This window comes from Cydia fagiglandana, chromosome 11 (genome assembly GCF_963556715.1).
Source record: "Cydia fagiglandana chromosome 11, ilCydFagi1.1, whole genome shotgun sequence".
NCBI lineage: Eukaryota > Metazoa > Arthropoda > Insecta > Lepidoptera > Tortricidae > Cydia > Cydia fagiglandana.
In genome coordinates, this window is record NC_085942.1 from 20424099 (window position 1) to 20439037 (window position 14939).

Here is a 14939-nt window from a genome sequence, read left to right on the forward strand (position 1 = left end):
CGGCGGGGTGCTTTGTTTTATAAGGTGTAGTAATGTCAAATTACACCTACATTTAAATACAATACATATACACGTACATCTTAATACAATACATATCGTTTTAATTAAGCAAAAACTTATTCGACGCTCCTGTGATATAAACCGCGAATGAACTTAACAAGCCTTGTACGCCCATACAAAGTTATCGCGTCGAGCGTCGAGCGTCGAGCTTACGTAGTTGTACGCAGTGTGTAACAGATGGCGCTTTTTTGCTGACATGAAGATCGCAACAGGCAATTCGTATGCATGCGCTCATCCATAGTTTATATCTATGCCAGTGCCTTAATTGTTTATCAAAAGCTTTGTAACAATAAAATTTTAACTCTGCATTTTTTCAATACTGTTTAGTACGTGACCCGTCTTCGTTCGATACCCTTAACGCCATCTAGCGAGCCCAGTCGATAACAACATGGTCCGGGTTGCTAGATTAAAAATAATTTCGGTGCCTTCCTACATTTTGTTTATTTTTTTAATCGAAAGGGGTTTGTAAATTAAAATTGTCTTCAAATATTGTTTTTTCTTTCTATTTAATATTAGTCCAAATAAGTAAAGAAGAAAGGTAATGTTTTCTTTTCAAAATCACCTAGGATTGCACGAATCCAGTTCGGGCTGTGGCAACTCTGCCATTTGACTTGTCATTATTCTTCCTGTCAAAATGAAGATCGTGGACCGTTTTCTTTTGCGGTGTTTCGCCGTATGAAAGCCGTTTAATGGCTATAATACATCCCATCGGGAGACATCTCCTTTTTAAGTGAGTATTTTGGTGATTTTTGCGACGGGTTTTGTGCATAAGATTCCATTTAATAGCGTGGTGAATTTTATTTCACAGTCCCGGATTTTTATCCTATATGGAAGTCCTGTGAGACGATGGTGTGTTGGTGGAGGCCTCATCGAGTCGACATGCTGGTCAATCCCGGCCACGTATGCCGCTTCTCCTCGATGGGTAAGTTAATCACTTGTTTTTGAATTCGTAATCCTTACGCCCATGCGGGGGTCCGCTCTTTAAATCATGAACCGATTTTTCTCCTTTATTTAGGTTCCAGCTTGTCAAAAGTCTGTGAACCCTGTCTTACTACCTGTAACTCGTTACAGGGCCTACCACTTAGTCTACAGTTTGGCTGTAAGGCAGCCCCCAGCCAGCTTGGTGTACCGGCGGTCGGGGCCTGTTCGCTATTACTACAACTACCATGGATGCAGAGGCACTGCGACATGAGTCTCCATTAGTGTGTCGGCAGTGGTACCTTCCTTCTAATGTCACTACTTAAAAGGTCAGAGACAACCAATTTATTATATTCTCCAAGGCGCCCAACTTACTTTAAATAATTTTCCTTATTTTTTATACCACGTACCCAGAGTGCCCAACCATAAGAAATGTAGCCGCCAAACCCACATTTGCTCTCATATTTTTAGTTAAGTCTGTAGTAAGCTAGCCGAGGCTATTTAATATATTATAATGTCATAAGTTAACATTTGACACTTCTAAACTTAGATATTTGTCGTTTAGTCAAATAAATGTATTATAAGTAATGTACTAGTTTCCTTTATTCCATTTTAATTAGCCCCCTAAAATAATAATGGTAACAGTGGCGCCCAACGTGGGGCTTTTCTTTTGGCGAGCACCCTTTAGTCACATATAAGTTAGCTAAAGGAACTTATGGTTGGACATCCTGTTTGCTTTATTATACCTACCTTTGTTTACTGCAATATTCAAAATAATTAACACTATTTAATTGTGGTTAGGACAGCCACATGTTGTCAATTATCTACTTATATACTTATGTTGTACTGTAAAGGAGTTGTAGTCTAATTACTTATTCATTTGCTGGTATTTAAACTCCAGATGTTATTAATTTAAAGCAATTTTAGACAATTGTCATAAACACAATTTATTTTATAGATGTATTTCCTTAGTATCTCTTAATGTTAAAAGTTTTACTTCATAAAAGACGTTGTAGTTTACCGGATAGCAGACACACTATGTTTTGACTATTGTATTTTTTTTTGTGATTTATATCATGTTTTACCGGAGAGTCACTCACAAAAGGTTAAACCCTTACCGGGTAGTGAGGTACTTAAGTGCTTAAACTTTAATTTATTTTTTACTTTCAATTTTTTTTTGGTGACTTGTTTTCAAACAAAAGTTTATGATTTGCTGGAGGGTTAGTAGTAGTGTTAAAAATGTAATACCTAATTTCCATTGTTTTTTTTTATATACTTGATGTGAAGGATTAGTTACTGGTAATTGTACTACTATGCTGCCGCCCTAAGCTAAAAGGCAGTTTTTCGACATTTTGCCAAAATGGACTTTTTGTGATATTCGTAATGTAGAGATCGAGACGCATCGACCACTTTGGCCCGTTTTCCGATAAGTGGCTTAGTTTTCGAGAAAAATATCGTAAAAAGACCGTATTTGCACTAATTTTCGTTCGTTCCTAGTCTAAAAACCGACTATTTGACAAAGCCAGGCTAAAACAACATATATGCAGCTATACGTTTTTTTACGCTCTGGTTTGCGTAAAATCTTATCCACCATATCTAGCCTAAAATAACGTATAAGCCTAAAACTAGGCTAAAAATACGTAAAAGACGCTATACGCACTTTAAGATTAGGAACTTCAGCAAAATTTTAGATCTGATACTAGTCTAAAAAATCGTATAATTTTTTTTTTGTTTAAATGTCTCATACGCCATTTTAGCCTAGTATCACTTAACTTTTTTACGTCACCATAATAGTCTTTAGAAACGTATAACTATTATACGTTCTTCTTATTTTGTATGGACGTCGTATTAAACGCAAACAAACTTTTAAAATGGTTGAAAGTGCGTCTAACTAGTCTATAACGCAGTATATGCTCCAACCTTCGTCATGCTCCCCGCGCGCCGAAAGACACCTTTACGCTAAGTAAAAGCCGTCAGCCGCAAGCGCAGGCTTGTGGCTGCCGGAATGAGAGCGGAGGTGGCTTTTTGCGCGCGAAATATTGACCGAACGCCAAGGTTAAAAAAATACTTTATTTTTGCATTACCATCATATGTTATTAATAATATGTAGTGTTTACAATTAGTACCTTCGAGTATTATCATTTTTATCAAGGTATATATACTTCAAAAATGCCTCGCAAATACTTCCGCTCGACAGCAAATACGTCTTTCTAGCGTAGTTTGTGATGGTAAAATTGTTCATACGTACTTTTCTACAGCAAACGTTGTTTAAGTTTTATTTATTCATTGGACGGTTTGACTGCTTTTATTTAAATAAAATCAAATTGATATTACAGCTAATCGTATCGGGTTTAATTCCTTATAAGCCAAGTAGGTATTTGACATTATGAAGAGTTTAAATCTTATTGAAAAATGTTTTAAAGGGAAATTTAATGAGAATTCTTACGGGCAGTATAACATTTTCCGCCTAAGTATTTAGATAACCAAGACAAAGGACCATGGGCATCTTTGTATGGAACCTGGGTCCATCCGAAAACCAACTGAGAATTAAAGATAATATTATATCGCTGTGCCTACAAAAGTCGCCATGTGTTTTTAACCTACTTTACAGGAGACACAAAAAACTGTTTATTTAAATAACTATTGAACATATTCAAATCATATTTTTTATGATAAAAGTATCATTTTATGTTACTTTAACATATATTACGGAATTACCTGAAATGATATTTTAGTTTCAATAGTGTGAAAAAAATTTTTTTTTATAAATATGTTACATAGCGATTTTTGTTTTAGTCGTAAAAACCGCAAAGTGTCTTAACCAGTTCATAGGTAGATTTAAATAAAATGATGGGGGTGTTCAATAAAACAGAAAAAAAAAACTTTTAAGTCGATATAATGGAAATTTAATTATGATTGAATAGTCTACGTACTTTTTTATTATAAGTAGATATTACTACATATTAATATTTCCTTGTTTGTAGGCAACACAAGGGTCACTGCAGTATTTGCGTGGCTTGTAAATTGAAATTTTGTTGTCTTCTAATATTTCATTAAACTTCTTTCTCCCAACACAGCATACGAAAAAATTATTCAATCGACTCTTTTACATATATTCTGGTACTTATTATTTTCCTTTGAAAAGACATGAATAATTAATAATGTATTTGTCTGATGTTTACTGCTTTTTTTTCATTTATTATCTAAGTTTGTGTTACAATATTAAACACGACACGATATTGCCTAGCTGAGTTGAAAAGAAGGATTTAAGATATTGACCCTGCCTGTGAAGGCGATGGCCCTGGGTTCGAATCGGGTCCATATTGGGTCGCATAATAATTGATTGTCCTAATGTAATGTTACGCATAAAACTCATTTCGCATTATTGTTATTGTGCTGGAAATATTAACATTTCTGAAAAATTATAACACAAACCATTTGCAATGCAAAATATTTTCGAAAATACTTTCTGTTTCAGTTGGAGAAAAAATATGCGAAAAGAGATTTATGCGTAACATTACATTATGACAATCAATTATTATGCGATGAGACCTTAGGACCCCGTTCGAATCCCAGTAAGGGCATTTATTTGTGTGATGACACAAATATTTGTTTCTGAGTCATGGCTTGGTCATGGTTGTATGTAAATATTTATATATTATATATATCCTTGTCTGAGTACTCACAACACAAGCCTTCTTGAGCTTACTGTTGGACTTAGGGTCTCCCCAAATATATCGACGCGCATTCGGCAAAAGCCGATAGGAAAAAGCTTTATATCCGCGCAATAAGAGCGAAAAAGCCATCGACGCGTTGGCAGGTGCCGGCCGATGCGTGCCGAGCCGAACGACGACTTTTTCGCTCTTATTGCGCGGACATAAAGCTTTTTCCTATCGGCTTTTGCCGAATGCGCGTCGATATATTTGGGGAGACCCTAAGTCAATCTGTGTAAGAATGTCCTATAAAATAACATGATTTTTTTTTCTTTAAGTAATGCATAAATGCACTACATGTTCATGTTATAAAGTACATTGCCCTAACTTTTTTTTTTTATCAGAGATAAATCAAAATTACATAATTTTTGATCCAAAAGCATCGGTAAACCAGAATGGTTTGTCTCGATACTCCATTCCGCAGTACTTAAATAAGTAAATATACAATAGGCAAAACATATTTCTATTTTTTATGTAATTTTTCATTCACTTGTTACCTTGTTACCTTAAAACTGCCAACAACTTGTAACGAAAACTCACAAAACTCAATTATTTGTACACACACGTAATAACATACGGTAGACTGGATACTGGATTATTATAAGAAAATTCCGCCATGTGTCGTAACAGGCACGGTCTGGGAACATAGCATCGACTCCAACTTGTACAAAAATTATCGCTATGTGCGAGGAACTACATATCGGGCGCAAGCGCATCTAATCATTTTTCAATAAACTAGTAGAAAATATCGCTATGTGTCAAGAATGACATAGCGAGCGCACGTCTGTAATTGCTGTTGAAGTAAGCTAATGTAGTTATTGTTGTGTGGGTATTCATAAAAATATGTACTAGCGGGTAGATTAATAAAATCAGTTGCTATCGAATACGCGTTTCATTTACATCATGGTGACAGCGGTGCCGTATTTTATTATATATTAAAGGCATTTCGGGCAAGTAAATAAGTTTCGTGCAGTTTAGAGTGTGTGCTAGTGCTAAATTGTGTTGTGTAAACAATATGGAGCATGCGCGGCCTCCGCCAGAGTTGTGCCTGGAGGGTGGCCCGGCCGCGCGCGCCGAGGCGTGGCGCCGGTGGTACACGCAATTCCAAGTATTCCTAAAGGCTTCGGGTGTCTGTAAGGAAACAACTGACGTGCAAGCCAGTTTGCTGGTAAACCTAATAGGGTCGGAAGGTTATAATGTTTACTTGACCTTCAAATTTACAAAAGATGAGAGCCGCGATGACTTAAAAACTTTAGTGGCAAAGTTTAACGATCACTTTGGGACCAAACAGAATGAAACAATGGCACGATTCAAGTTTTTCTCTAGGAACCAGGAAAGCGGTGAATCTATAGACGAGTACGTAACGGCACTGAAAATACTTGCCCAGCAGTGCGAGTTCAAGGACCTCGAGGAGAGCCTAATGCGTGATCGCATTGTGTGCGGTGTGGCCAGCAGCAAGGTACGCGATCGCTTGCTTAGGGCGGAGGATCTAACTTTGGATAAGGCGGTAAAGATTACTCAGGCAAACGAGATGTCAAGTGAAGAGAAGCGCGAAATCGAGGAATCTAAGGTTGCCGGGACACCGTCAACGTCGGCAGTGGATGTACTGTATGGAACCTCGAGACAGTTTTCGGGTGGCCGCGGCAGGCGCCCGCAGCGCTGGCGGGGACGCGGCGGCCGGCGCGGCGGCGGCGGCGCGGGGGCGCGCGGGGCCGACAGCCCGAGCGCGGCGGCCCGCTCCTGCGCTGCCTGCGGGAGTACCTACTGCGACGGAGGTCAGCGGTGTCCAGCGAGAGGTGCAAAGTGTTTATTGTGTGGTGGTGCAGGTCATTTTAAGGTAAAGTGCCCATTTAAAAGAGCGAACAAAGTGTATCAAATTGAGGAAGAGGACGGTTACGGTGACGACGACGAGCTGTACTTCATCGACGGGATCGATGTGGACTCTGATTATCATAAAGACCGCAAAAAATGGTATGAAACTTTACTAGTTAGTGATAATCGTAGGGCCGAGACTTTTAAGCTTGATACTGGTTCGGATTTAAACGTTTTATCAATGAAAAATTTCAAAAAATTGGGTCTTGACAGTGCTAGTATAGAACCATCAGATAATATTAGGGCCGAATCATTTTGCGGAAATTTTGTACCTATGATCGGCTCGTGTATTATTAATTGGTTATATAAAGAACGTTTATATCCGTTGCGGTTTGTTATATGTCGAGATGATAGAAAGAGTGTTTTGGGCAAATATGCTTGTGAGGACTTAGGTCTAGTAAAACGCATATATTCACTTTCCTTAGATAATTATGAGGATCTCTTTCATGGCCTGGGTAAATTGCCGGGTGAGTATACTATTAGTATTGAGGAAGGAGCGCAGCCGTCAGTCTGTCCGGTTCGCAAGATACCTATGGGTGTGCGTGACAAGCTACAGGGTGAACTAGAACGCATGGTCAAAATGGGGGTGATTAGAAAAGTGTCCCACCCCACACCGTGGGTCAATGCGATTGTAGTGGCCGCGAAAAAAGACGGCAGTTTACGCGTGTGCCTCGACCCGCGGCCGCTCAACCGCGTTGTGCGCCGTGCTCGCTATCCCCTCCCCGCGCTCGGCGAAATTGCCACTAAGCTGCAGGGTGCGCGATATTTTAGCAAGCTTGATGCTCGCTCTGGTTTTTGGATGGTACAAGTAGATGATGCCAGTGCCGACCTATGTACATTCGGGACACCATTCGGTAGGTACCAGTTCTTACGCCTCCCGTATGGTATAAACTGTGCGTCTGAGGTGTTCCATTCTAAAGTTCGTCAAATTTTGGAGGATCTGGAGGGGGTCGAGTCCTTCGTCGATGACATTATAGTCTATGGACGTACCTTAGAGGAACACGATGCAAGATTGAAGTCATTGCTGGACAGATCACGCGAGGTAGGTATTAAATTTAATAAACAGAAGTGCGAATTTAGGGTACAGCAAATTACTTATCTCGGTCACACGTTTAGTCATGAGGGTATGCGCGTTGACTCAGAGAAGGTTAAGGCTATCGAGAAGATGGCTTCTCCACACGACCGACCGTCGTTGGAAAGGTTTCTAGGTATGGTGAATTACTTATCCAAATTTATACCTAACTACTCAGAAGTGGCGTCACCTTTACGAGCCCTGTTAAAAAAGGAAACGGAATGGTGCTGGGAGCCGGAGCACGAGGCAGCCGCCGGACAGCTGCGGGCGTTGGTGAGCGGCGCGCCTGTGCTGGCCCTGTACGCCCCGCGCGCGCCAGTACTGGTCTCGGTAGATGCTAGTCAGCACGCGCTGGGCGCTGTGATCCTTCAAGAGGGCCGGCCTGTCGAGTTTGCGTCTGCCACGCTGACAGACGCACAGACCAGGTATGCACAAATTGAAAAGGAGCTTCTTGCCATCGTCTTCGGACTGGAGCGATTCCATCAATACGTGTACGCTCATGGTGACGTCACAGTCGAGACGGATCACAAGCCTCTGGAGGCATTGTTTTCAAAACCTTTAGATTCGGTGCCAGCGCGTTTGCAGAGGATGATGCTTCGCATACAGGGTTACGATTTCAAGGTCGTGTATAAGCCAGGTAAATATATGTATGTTGCAGATACGTTGTCTCGAGCACCCCTTCCGGATAACATTAGTGACAAGGTATCCGAAGAAATAAACGACCAGTCAGTTTTCCTATTGGAAAATGTCAGATTCAGTGACGGTAAGCTACGTACAATCAGAGAAGTGACTGCAGAGGATGAAGAGTGTCAGTTAATAATTAAATATATACGTGCAGGTTGGCCACACAGTAAATATGAAGTCAACGAAAAAGTGCGAGGACACTGGTCGTTGCGAGATAGTTTCGAATATATAGATGGTATAATTTTCAAGGACAATTTAGTATACATACCAAAAGCGCTGAGGTCAGAAATGATTGGTCGCGTGCACGACGGACACATGGGCATCGATCGTTGTAAGCGGCACGCGCGTGACGTCATGTTCTGGCCGGGAATGAGTCGAGACGTGGAGCGCCGCGTGCGCCGCTGTGGGGCATGCGCCGCGCGTGCGCCAAGGGCCCAGCGCGAACCCATGTTGCCACATGATATACCCGATTTACCATGGATAAAGGTAGGTTCAGATATATTCCAATATGGCTCGAAATATTTCCTTATACTGGTTGATTACTTTTCTAATTTTATCGAAGTAAGTCAAATCAAAAACATAGGAAGTAGGGCAGTCATAGAAGCCATGAAAGATCAGTTCGCCAGACATGGCATTCCTTGGGTATTAGTTACGGATAACGGACCTGCTTACGCATCCAAAGAGTTCGCGGGTTTTAAAAAAGAATGGGAGTTCGACCATATTACGACATCTCCCCATTATGCACAATCGAACGGTCGTAGTGAAAAAAGCGTGCGAACTATTAAAGATATTCTTATAAAATCTATAAATTTTGGTACGGATTTCCACTTAGGACTTTTAAACTTCCGAACTACACCCCGCGATAACCTAAGTTCGCCATCTCAGTTACTAATGGGACGCACGCTCAATACAAGATTACCGTCACACGAGAGCAAACTTCGACCGAGCCGAGATAACAGCCGTGACTACGAGAGAATGGTACGTAACCAGCAAATTAGTAAACAACATTACGACCAACGAGCACGGGCATTGCCGGAATTACAGCCGGGCGACCCGGTGCTGGTGGTAGACGGGCAGCGCAGGAGACAAGCCCGTGTCGAGTCACGAGCAGATCAACCTCGTTCCTATTTCGTGACTGATTGCTCCGACAAGCGAATCAGACGAAACAGGCGCCATTTAATAAAACTTGAGCGCTGTTCACCCGTCAATGACAGCAACGTTGCTGACAAATTGCCGAGTGACGGCGAAGCTTGGTCGAGTGCCGACAGCGACAGGCCGCCGTCACCCGACGGAGCTACTGCAGCTACGGGTTCCGCAGCAAACTCGCAACCACATACGGAAAAATCTCGCGAACCTAGACAAGCAGCGGTTAAGGCACGCATTAATATGAAAAACTATATTTAAAACATTAAATTTTTCCAGGCCAATGAAAGAAGTTTCGCTTAAAGTTATTGTAATAATCACAATAAAGAATAATGTAAAAAAAAAAAAAAACATATAAGTAGGTAATAAAATAAATACTTAAGTTAAGTTACGTGCATGCAGATATGTATATTACTGAGTCAAGAATTAAGAATAGTTATTTTGTAATACTCGCATGCGTCAGCTCAGCTTCTATTGATAGATAAGATTAAGTAATATGCATGTTATTAATGTTATAAATTTAAATAATTTATTTCCCCAATTACATCATTACATAATAAATATAATGCAATCTTGTTTACTATTTTGTTAAGATAGTAAGTAATATGCTTGCAGTAGCATAAATGTATTATTATTAATTCGAAACAATCATACTATTACGTCATTAATATAAACATCATTTATTAATCCAAAATTATAACTATTATACAACAATATGATTATACTTACTTTATACTTATAAAGTAAAGTTAGCTTTGATTTCCACTGTAATTATAATAATGTACTTTAGGCATAAGTACTTATGGTTTACTTTTGTAACGGGGAAGATGTTGTGTGGGTATTCATAAAAATATGTACTAGCGGGTAGATTAATAAAATCAGTTGCTATCGAATACGCGTTTCATTTACATCAGTTATGTGATTTATTCCAGTTAGCGATTATAGGAAGAGCATTCATTGTATGGGCATCACATACCTACATTTGTTAAATCCTTAAATAGTGAAATAAGCTCAACGCTGTTTTTGGAGCATATGCGTATGGAAATAAGGTTCAAAATGGCATTAAAACCTAAAAATCGTCAAAAATCACATAGCGACTTTTGTAGGCACAGCGACGATACACATGTATAATATTCTACTTAAATGAAATACTTAAGAGGGCGTCGAGGAGGGTAAATTTTCAGATTCTGTCAAATTACCCCATTTCACACACAAACGCAGCTCACACACACTACCTCAATTTACTGGGACAGGTCAGTGACCCCTAATGTTTTTTTAAAGGTGCTGTTTCGAGTTTAGTGTTAACTACGGACCTTCTTTCAGGAATTTAAACTGTCAAAGCTTTCCTTTGTGAGAAGACAGAGAAAAATCACTTTTTATATATAGCTTTCCTTGTTTGTTCATGTCATGTCATAGGTATGTGACGTATTAGGTAATTAATTATTTTCGTTGTTGACTTTTATTTGTATTAAGATAGGTACAAACGGCGATGCTCTTAACTGTCCATCGGTGGACCTTATGCCTTTTGTAATAAGGTTTACGAACTGTCAGTTAACAGTGTGGTCATGGGCGATGGTATGCGGTTTGTAAACATAGTCCGAATTTACCTACTCGAAAAAAGTGGACTATATCTAAAATGATCCCCTCATTAGTTATAGGGCTTGTAATATTTTTTTACAACTAAAGACGCTTATTATATTTCACTTATAACTTAATTGATAATAAGGCTTTAAAAACCTCTAATTAAATTCAGGTACTACATATGTACTACATTTATACTTTTGTAAGTCAGTAAGTGATGCTTATCGGGAAATCAAAACACTCATAATTACCTATATAAAAATAATTAAATTTACTATTTCGTCTCACGTTCAATAAGGCCCGGGGCCGGGCCTTGTCACCCGCACAGACAGAGGGCCTTTTTAGCCCAAGTACAAGTTCAAGAATAACAGAGAATATAGTAAGTATAATTTAGTTTATTTATCTCAATTATACAATTTTCACACAGGTAAAATGTACATACATTTCAGCTTGTAGGTACTTATCGTATAACGATCGTTTTTGTCATAAAAAAATATTTATTTATTACACTGTGCTAAACATGAGAACAATATGTTATAATCTAGTTCCTTTTTATCCTATTCAGTTCACATACATTGTTCGTGGGTAATAAGGCCTACAAAATTTCCCTTTAGGCCTTATTATCCTTTATCTGGAATTAATTACGCCTTAAATTTAAAATGGTATACAGGGTGGAAAGATAAGTCGGGCCCTGGAGGGAGCCTTAAATCCTTAAGCTGGCTCATTTTACTTAAAAGAGACATTCCTTTATTTTTAAAAAGAAACAAAACTGCATTAAAAGTATTTTTCTTTTTTTATTCAATCTGGCTTATCAAACGAAATCTTAAGTACTAAATATTAGATTTTATGGATATTTTGTACAACAGACGAGTGTAAGACCTAATGTTTCTTGGAGAAATGTTATCATTAACATTAACTGTATCGACTAGTAGAATAAACTTGCGAGTTTTTATTTTTTGGAATTTTTAGTCGGGTCGAGTCCCGGGCGAGGCAAGCGAGTTTTTAGAAAATCTTTGAATGCAGTTTTGTTTCTTTTTAAAAATAAGGTATAATTAAGGTAATTTCCCTCCAGGGCCCGACTTATCTTTCCACCCTGTATAGTAAATTAAGGCCTAGATTCATTTGATTGTTGGCATTTTGTTTTATAGTTTCATGTGATCCACGATGACGCGCTGCTTTGGTAAATCTAACCTTTAATAACATGGCAATACAAGTCAAGGCACGCGTTTTCGTGAATGACACGATCTATACTTTGCATTTGTAATAGGTACAAGATTGTAATATAGAGTGTTTGTTACCTAACTTACTAAAACAATCGATTCCAGGTATAAGACAATTTATTCTCAGAAGAATATACATACCTATACAAACTTCACTTTTAGAATTGATTTAAATTGTACTACATCGCAAAAGCTTAGTTTGTGTTTCGTAACGATAATTGTGTTAATACCTTACCTACCTTACGATGCTCCGCAAACTCCTGCATCTTTTAATACCACTGCCTTTTGTTATCGTTGTAACTTTTGAAAATGTACAGTCTCCCACGAAAACGATCTGATAAACATTTTTAATGTTATAAACCTACAGAGTTGGGATGTTTAGTGGCATTAGGGTGAACAATGAAGCAGTGGATTTGTTGTTGTAAATATTTTTGGCGTGATAACGTCTTATAAATCGATGAACACCGGTCACGTTGTGGCCAAATCTCCATGATAACGTTGTGGACAGATTTCCATGGTAACGTTACGGCCACGTTTTCTTATGACGTTATCACGCAAAATTATCGTCCGTATACTGACTTTACAGACAACCATTTTTTGATGAAATAAATTAATGAATGATTCATAAAAGTAAAAAATAAATAATATTGCTAAAATTTTCATGTCTTGAACAACTTGCAATTGGAATCAACAATTCAAAATCTTGCGTATTATTACTTCATATGATGTCATACGGTTGTCAATATTATGGAAAGCCTATACTATATAATAGCAATCTGTTCCTTATTAGCTGGAGTTATACGGATTCACAATTTATGAAAAATCCATGTATGTGTCGAATATGATCTCTCTACGTGCACCGATGTTAGCGTAGCATAATGTTAAATAAGTTATTTCCAAACAAAATATAAAACCGAACAAAGAACGTGCAAATTTATTCTAAGACACGTGTGACAGACAAAGAGCATATAATCACACGTGACAGAAAAAGTTGGTAACCGCATTGACATATTAGAATTAAGAAAAATATAAAATACGATCCAGTAAGGCTGTCGTTCATACTACTTTATACGGGCCCGACACTATCATGAATGACAAGACTTATCATAACATGCCAACGTTTGGTCCAGTTCGGTCATGACATTACAAAATCTCCTCAGTGAGGAGGCCTCAAACACTTATCAGTATTTTACAGTACTGCTTACAGCTATTTAATTGTTATTTTAACTACTATTCTTGAATGCTGGGCCTTGTTACCCGTCGGGCCTTATATTCCTCACCTAACTTTAACCTTAAATTTCTCTGTTGCCTTTAAGAGGAAAAATAGGAAAAGCCTGATTCGTTGTAGTCCAGTTATCTGGCTTTCGAAATCACTCGGTTTTATAGCTTGAGCATCGATTTTTTTATATAAATTTTACTAAACGCTGACACTCGTTCATCTCATTTTAGGTACAACTTTGCATAAGTGTATTTATTATATTGTAAAAGATTTCAGATTTTCAAGGGTGATTCGTTGTAAACACACTCTTTGGGATAAAAATGACATTTATTATAATTTTTTTTATCAAGAGATGTGAACGCTAGCGACTAAACGGTGACTGCCTTTTCCGCTGATTTTGCTCGACACAAACGATTTATAAACGGCAACTAAGCCACTACTATTGGGTTGCCTATAATCATTTTTCCGTGAATGTACTCGTAAACCTCTATCCGTTAGTATGCGATTCATTAATGGACGCACCTTCGGGACACGGTTCTTTAACACGTAATGTTAATAATCAGTGAACATCTTTAATTACGCTCAAATGCTTAAGTTTCAGTACAGGTTTTCATATGAGCTGTACTTTTAATTGTTAGTACAATCGGCATCAAATAGATAGTGACGGCCAAAGTGACCAAATATAGCTATAGGATCTAAATGTGGACGAATAAGGTCAGGTGAAGCATATAAGGCCCACCTTTATTTTAACTGAAATAGTTCTATTAATAATCAGGATATTATTAACAAATCAATTCAATATAGATTTCTCATTTGTTCATGTTTCTTCACATACCAAAATAGTTGTATAAATATTCCAGCGCTTTTGAAAAATACACGTTTTATAAAAAAAACCGGGCAAGTGCGAGTCGGACTCGCGCACGAAGGGTTCCGTACCATAATGCAAAAAAAAAACGGTCACCCATCCAAGTACTGACCACTCCCGACGTTGCATAACTTTGGTCTAAAATCACGTTTGTTGTATGGGAGCCCCATTTAAATCTTTATTTTATTCTGTTTTTAGTATTTGTTGTTATAGCGGCAACAGAAATATATCATCTGTGAAAATTTCAACTGTCTAGCTATCACGGTTCGTGAGATACAGCCTGGTGACAGACAGACGGACGGACGGACGGACGGACAGCGAAGTCTTAGTAATAGGGTCCCTTAGTAAAAGGGTAAACCTTTGGGTACGGAACCCTAAAAACCATACCATGTTGGTTCGGAACCGGGCCTTGTTACTTGCACTGACAGTTGAACACTGACTTGAACAGAAGTTCAAGAATAACAGAAAATATTACCGGGCCTTATTAGCTTTTATCATGAATTCATTTCATCTTCAATTTAAAATGGTCTATAGTAAAATACGGCCTACATGAGTCATGGAAAAACAAATTGTATTTTATTTAGAAAGTACT

At 38.4% G+C, this 14939-nt stretch overlaps 1 long non-coding RNA gene across 1 annotated transcript; it reads left to right on the top strand.

The window, feature by feature from the left end:
* The first annotated feature begins 392 nt into the window (after positions 1 to 392).
* Positions 393 to 1566, top strand: LOC134668601 (uncharacterized). Its single transcript, XR_010098817.1, has 2 exons — positions 393 to 790; positions 869 to 1566. It is a non-coding gene; the product is annotated as an uncharacterized LOC134668601 (long non-coding RNA).
* The last annotated feature ends 13373 nt before the right edge of the window (positions 1567 to 14939 follow it).